This window comes from Agelaius phoeniceus (genome assembly GCF_051311805.1).
Source record: "Agelaius phoeniceus isolate bAgePho1 chromosome W unlocalized genomic scaffold, bAgePho1.hap1 SUPER_W_unloc_2, whole genome shotgun sequence".
In the NCBI taxonomy this organism is placed as follows: Eukaryota; Metazoa; Chordata; class Aves; order Passeriformes; family Icteridae; genus Agelaius; species Agelaius phoeniceus.
Window position 1 is genome coordinate 6,052,907 of NW_027509867.1, and position 6,286 is coordinate 6,059,192.

Genomic DNA, 6,286 nt, shown 5'->3' on the forward strand with positions numbered 1-6,286 from the left:
TGTTCCTGAGCCCTGGGACACTGAATTCCTGCACTGAAGAGCTGAAGGCTGAACAAGCCTCTGGAGCAGTGAAATTCAGCAGCAGCCTCCAAGTTGCTGAGGATGTCAGCAGCCCCCAGTGAGGCCATCCCTGCCCAGAGACCGTGGGGGAATGGGCAGACAAGGAGAGCGTCCCTGGGGCTGGGGCAGCACAACTCAGAGGCACCAGCGGCTCCAGCTGGGCAATGGAGTGTGGAATGTGGCTGGGAAAGCCCTGCCTGGGCTGGGCCAAGCAGGACACACAAGCCCTGACCCCCATTCCCCAAACAATTCTCTCAAGGAGACATTTAAAATAATTGCAATTGTCTACTCTGAGTTGTATGTACTGGAGAAATACCAACAAGAGATTCTCAGGAGCTGAAAACAACCAAACAGCCTTTACTGGCAACTTTAGAAAATCAGAGAAACTTTGGCAAAAGGTTTATTACAACATTCAATCAACAGAAAACACTTCTCAAAGCATTAATTTGTGCCATTCAACTTCACAAGTTCTAGGCCTGTTCAATTTTAAGTTGCTCAAAATTTTACAAGTGGGAATAGGAAAGATACAGGGAATCACACACACAGCTACCAACTCCTGGATTCCAGCAGTGTTCAGATGGAAATTCCAAGTGGATGCAGGGTCAAGATGTGTGCTTGCCTTGTGGTCAGCCTTCAATACCCCTTGGTCTCCCTGGGCCCTTCCCCCAGGTGGGGCTTGGGCTCATTTGGTCCCTCAGGAGCTGGGCTGGGGGCTGCAGAGGTGGCTGTGGAGCATTGCCTGTGCTGTGCCAGGGACTGGCAGCCACTGCTGGGCTGGGATAGAGGCTCTGGGTGGATTGGGTTTTCCAGGGCAGGGCAGGGCTGGGCTTCCAGGGCAACGCAGGGCTGGACCTGCCCCTTCCTCCCCCACACATGAAATCCTTTGAGCCACAACCTCCTCCAGGCTGTCACAACAGGCAATGTTGGAGGTGAAATCCCAATTCTGGCCATGGGCACCTGGCCAAGAAGGGCAGTTCTTTTTCATAGGAAGGAAAGCACAGAGCTCCAGTGCTTGGAAGGAAGGTGAGAGCCTCACTAGGCCAAGGCCATCCAGACTTGTCAGAAATGACATATTTTGTCTGGGTCCTATCTTTGGATGTAGGTAATTTTGGAGGTGGAAGTCCAATCTTGGCCATGGGCACCTGGAGAAGCAGGACAGTTCTTTCCCATGGGAAGCAAAGCTCAGAGCCTTTCCCAGTGTTTTGGGGACAGATGGGAGGTAACCCTTTTAAAACCAATGCAAGACAGGCTTGTCCTGGCAATATTCCTCTGGGAACAATCCCTGGATACAAGGAAATTTGGAGGTGAAATCCCAATTCTGGCCCTGGGTACCTGGTGGAGAAGCAGAGTTCTTTTCCATTGGGAAGGAAAGCACAGAGCCCCAGTGTTTAAATAGCAGATGAGAAGAGACCCTCAGCATTCCAGGGTCATTTGGACTAGTCAGGCAGTCAACGGGAGGCCAGACCAGCCAGACCTGTTCCGTGTTCCCTTGCTTTTATGAGGCCCTGCAGTATCACCATGGTCCCCTTGGTTCCATGGGGCCCCGTACTGTCCCAGTGGTGCTTTGATTCCATGGGGTCCAGCAGTGTCACAATGGACCCTTGGTTCCAGAAGGCTCTGCAGTGTCACAATGGTCTCCGTGGTCCACAGGCCCCACAATGTCACGGGACTCCTCTGTTCCATGAGCCCTGCAGTGTCACAATGACCTTTGGACCCTGGGGTTCTGCAGTGTCACAATGGTCTCCTTTGGCTCCACAGTGTCACAATGGACCATTGATGACGGGAGGCCCCTCTGTGTCACCCTGGAGCTTTGGTTCCATGCAGCCCTGCAGTGTCACAAAGGCCTCTTGGTTTCACCAGGCCCCAAAGTATCACAATGGTCCTCTTGGTTGTGTGGGGACCCCCAGGGTCACAATGGTCTCACTGGTTCCATGAAGGCTCACACCGTCACAATGCTTTGCCTATTCCATTCGCCGACATAGCACCACAATGGTCTCCATGATTCCATGAGTCCCCTCAGTGTCACAATGGTCTCCTTGGTGCCATGAGGCTATGTAGTGTCTTAATGGACTCCCCATGTTTCCATGATGCCTTGCAATGTCACAGTGGACCCTTGGCACCATTGTGAGACCATGGGGTCTCGCAGTGTCACAATGGCCCCTTGGTTCCATGACACCCCAGTGTCACAATGGTCTCCACAGTTCCATGAGGCCCCACAGTGTCACAATGGTCCCTTGGTCTCACAGGGCCCCACAGTGTCACAATGGTCCCTTGGTGTCACAGGGCCCCACAGTGACACAATGGTCCCTTGGTCTCACAGGGCCCCACAGTGTCACAATGGTCCCTTGGTTCCATGGGCCCTGTGCTGCTGCATTCCCCCCTCCCCTTCTCAGGCCGCCCTGCCAGATGAGAAATGCTCCTTGGGGCTCGGCCTTGGCCAACAGCCCCTGGGCTCAGCTCCTCTGCAGCTCATCACAAACACTGTCTGCTCCAGGCACTGCTGCTGCCCAACCAGCTCCTGCTTTCTGGAGGAGCAGCCCTGGGAGCTGGTTTTGTTCCCTCAGTGGCACAACATCCCTGTTCTCACCCTGCCAAAGAAAGCTGTTGGTGCCAAGTGCGGCCAGGATGAACCATTGCTGGGACTGAAGCCCCTCTCTTGGGGCCCTGCAAACAGCACTCCAAAAGGAGCCCTTGGAGCTTTTCTGGGCCAGCGACTCCCTCTGAGTGGGGCCTCTCCCAGCCGGGAACTCTCCCGTTTGCTGCACTCGGGGATCCCCAACAACGACTGAGCCTGGGCTGATCCCCCCACTCCTCCAGGCTCAACCCTTCACCCGCTGGGGAGATGCCAAAGGATCCAAAGGGAGCATTTCCTGCCCTCAGGGGAATTTCTCCCAGGTGCCTAGCACTGACTCTTGGTGTCTGTGTGCACACAGGAGTGCCCGTGCTGGGGAAATGTGGCAGAAATGCTGCTCTCTGAGGGGTTTGAGAGCCTTGGATAGCTGAGTCAGTCAGATATCCAGATATCAGTAAGGTAAAGTCACAAGGTCTAAACTAAGTTAAATGCTCCTAAGAGTTGTTCTTTTACTAAGTTTTTAAGTTATTAGCTAAGTTAAATATTGTTAAGTGTTATTCGTCTGTTAAATTGCAAAGTCATAGGTTATAAGTTAGGTTAAATACTGTTAAGTGCTCTCCTTTGGCTAAATTGTGAAGTTGAAGGTATCAGTTAAAGTTAAGGTATAAGTTTAGTCCTGTTAAGTTTGAGATCTGTTAACCTATTGGGCTGTATTCCTTTTATCCTTGCCCTCACTGTCCTTTTGTCACACACACACAGGGACAGTTCTCGGCACATTTCTGGTTTGATTGCCTGGATTTTGATTGGTTTTGTTGTTGCTTTGTTTCTTTTGTGTGCCTAAAGTGTCCAGTCAGGAGTAGAGTGACTCTTGCCAAGGAACTTTTGTTGCTTTCCCTTAATATTCAATCTGGTTTTTACTGCTCCCTTGCTGGGGATTTTTTCAGGGCTCTCAAGGCCTCGTTGGTACCAGGGTGAAGGAGCCCTGGCCCAGGCTCTAGCCCTGGGGGACATGGGGATGCTGCCGGGGGGTCCCTGTCCCCCTGTGCCACCCCCAGGGCCCCGGCCCCCCGTCCCCGTGTCAGGCTCTGGGGTCGATCTCGTGGAACATCCTCTGGAGGAGGCTGCGGCGCCGGGGGCGGGGGGACCCGGGGGGACAGGGGACCCTGCTGTGCACGAGCAGGGTTGGACTCCTCTGGGGGGAACTGTGAGGGGGGCCGGGGCAGAGTGACCTCCCCAGTGACCTCACACAGCGGCTGTGATGTCACACAGCAACCTGTGATGTCACAGAGCCAAATCTGGGATGTCACCCTGGAATGTCATGCAGCTGCACTGTGATGTCACAGAAGACTCTGTGATGTCAGAAAGTCACCCTGTGATTCCACAATCTGTACTGTGATGTCATAGCCTGCTCTATGATGTTACATAGCCAGGCAGTGATGTCACAACCCTCTCTCTTATGTCACAGAGCCACCCTCTATGATGGCAGGATCTCCTCTATGACCTCACACCCTACTCTATGATGTTACAGACAGCTGTGTGATGTCACAACCCCCTCAGTGGTATCACAAAACCCTTCTCTGTGATGTCATATTGCCACTTTGTAAGGTCACAGCACACACTTTGACCTCACAGCCTGCTCAATGATGTCACACAGCCATGCCATGATGTCACAGCCTGCTCTGTGATGTCACACAGTTCCCTCTATGATGTCGTAGCTGCTAAATGATTACACACAACAAACTCTGTGATGTCATAGCCCAATCTGTGACCTCCCACAACCCACTCTGTGCTCTCACACAGCCCCTTGCTGACATCACAGCTCCTCTGTGCCTCCATGACACAGACACAGAGGAGCTGCTGTGACACAGCCCCTTCTGGGACATGCCACAGCCCCTGCCAGTGCTGAGCCCCTGGGAGCTCTGTCTGTGCCCTGCTGGTGTCCCTGAGGGGCCCTGGCAGTGCCCCAGCCCTGCTGGGCTGTGCACAGGAGCTGCTCCTGGCCAGAGCTGTCTCTCTGCAGCTCTGCTGCCCTTGCCAGGAGCTGCCTCTGGGCCAGGAGCCCGGCCCAGCTCAGCAGCACAGACACAGCACAAGGACTGTAATGACCCACTGGGGCTTTGGTGCTCTTTGTGTCTGCCACGGCCAAAGTGCTGCCAAAGTGCTGCCCAAGTTGGCTCTGTCAGGGCTGTCTTGCAGCTGCTGCCCATCCCTGTGCCCTGTGCAGCCCAGGCTGTCCTACGGTGTCCCTGCCCTGCGCCTCTGTCCCTGCAGGCTGTGGGCATTCCCCGGCTGCCCCACCTGGCTGGCCCCTTCCTTTGCTGACAGCTCTGCCTCCTGCCTGCCTCTGCCTGCCCACACAAAGCTTTGGGCTTCATATCAAAAGGGCTAATTCCATTTTTACTGTGCCTGTGAACTTTCAGCACAGGAACAAGGCATGCAGGGGCTGCTTTCCCAGCAAGGATTGCTGGAAGACAGGAAGACATCTGGCTCAAGAATGTAGTGGCAGAAAAAAGAAGGGCTGAAGCTGGGAACTTGGAGTTGGTTTCATGGTAATGGGTAAATTTTGATACACATTTAGCAACGCTGGTAGAATTACATGTCCACATAAGATTCGGTCTATCCCTCACTAAACCTCAGGCCTGAATAAATGATACCCTCTTAAATAGGAAATTAGTGTTAAGGAGCCTTATTCTGATATTTCAGAGACTTGGTGACAGCAAGGCCTCACAGAACAAGGAGTCAGCTGTGAGACTGTGCAAACTCATGGAACAAAGGGTCCATTGTGACTCTGCAGAAACCCATGGAATCAAAATCCATTTTGGCACATTGGGGCTACATTGAACCAATTGTGATACCACATTGTGATACTGCAGATCCAAGGACACCATTGTGACCCTGAGAAACCTCTTGGAACCAAGAGGCCATTCTGACTCATCAAGGCCTTGTGGAATCATGGGTCCGTTGTGACACTGCAGAACCAAGGAGATGCTGTTGGCTGTGTGAAAGCTCATGGAACCAGAAATCCATTGTGACACAGCAAGGCCTTATGGAACCAAGGGTCCCTTGTTTAACTCTGTGGCCTCATGGAACCATGAGTCATTGTGACACAGCGTGGCCACATGGAGCCAAGGGGCCACTGTGACACTGTAGATCCAAGGAGACCATTGTGACTGAGGAACCTCATGGAACCAAGAGTTCATTGTTACACTGTGGGGCCAGTGGAACCAAGGGGACCACAGTGACTTTGTGGGGTCTCATGGAACAATGGAGACTGTTCTGATACTTTGCGACCCACTGGAACGAAAGGACCATTATAGAATGGCACGGCCTCAAGGAATCAAGGGGACTACAGTGAACCCTGGGGGTCTCCATGGGATGAAGGGTCCAAGGAACCAAGGATACCATTGTGACACTCTGGGGCATCATGGAACCAAAGGTCCATTGTGACACAGCAGGGCCTTGTGGAGCCAAGGGGACCACAGTGACACTGTGGGGCTCCATGAAACCAATGGTCTGTTATTACACTGCGAGGCCTTATGGAATCATGGAGACCATGGTGACACCAAAGGCCTCATTGAAACAAGGGGCCATTGTGACACTACAAGGCCTCTTGGAAGCAAGGAGTCATTGTGGTACCATGGAGCGTTGGCATGC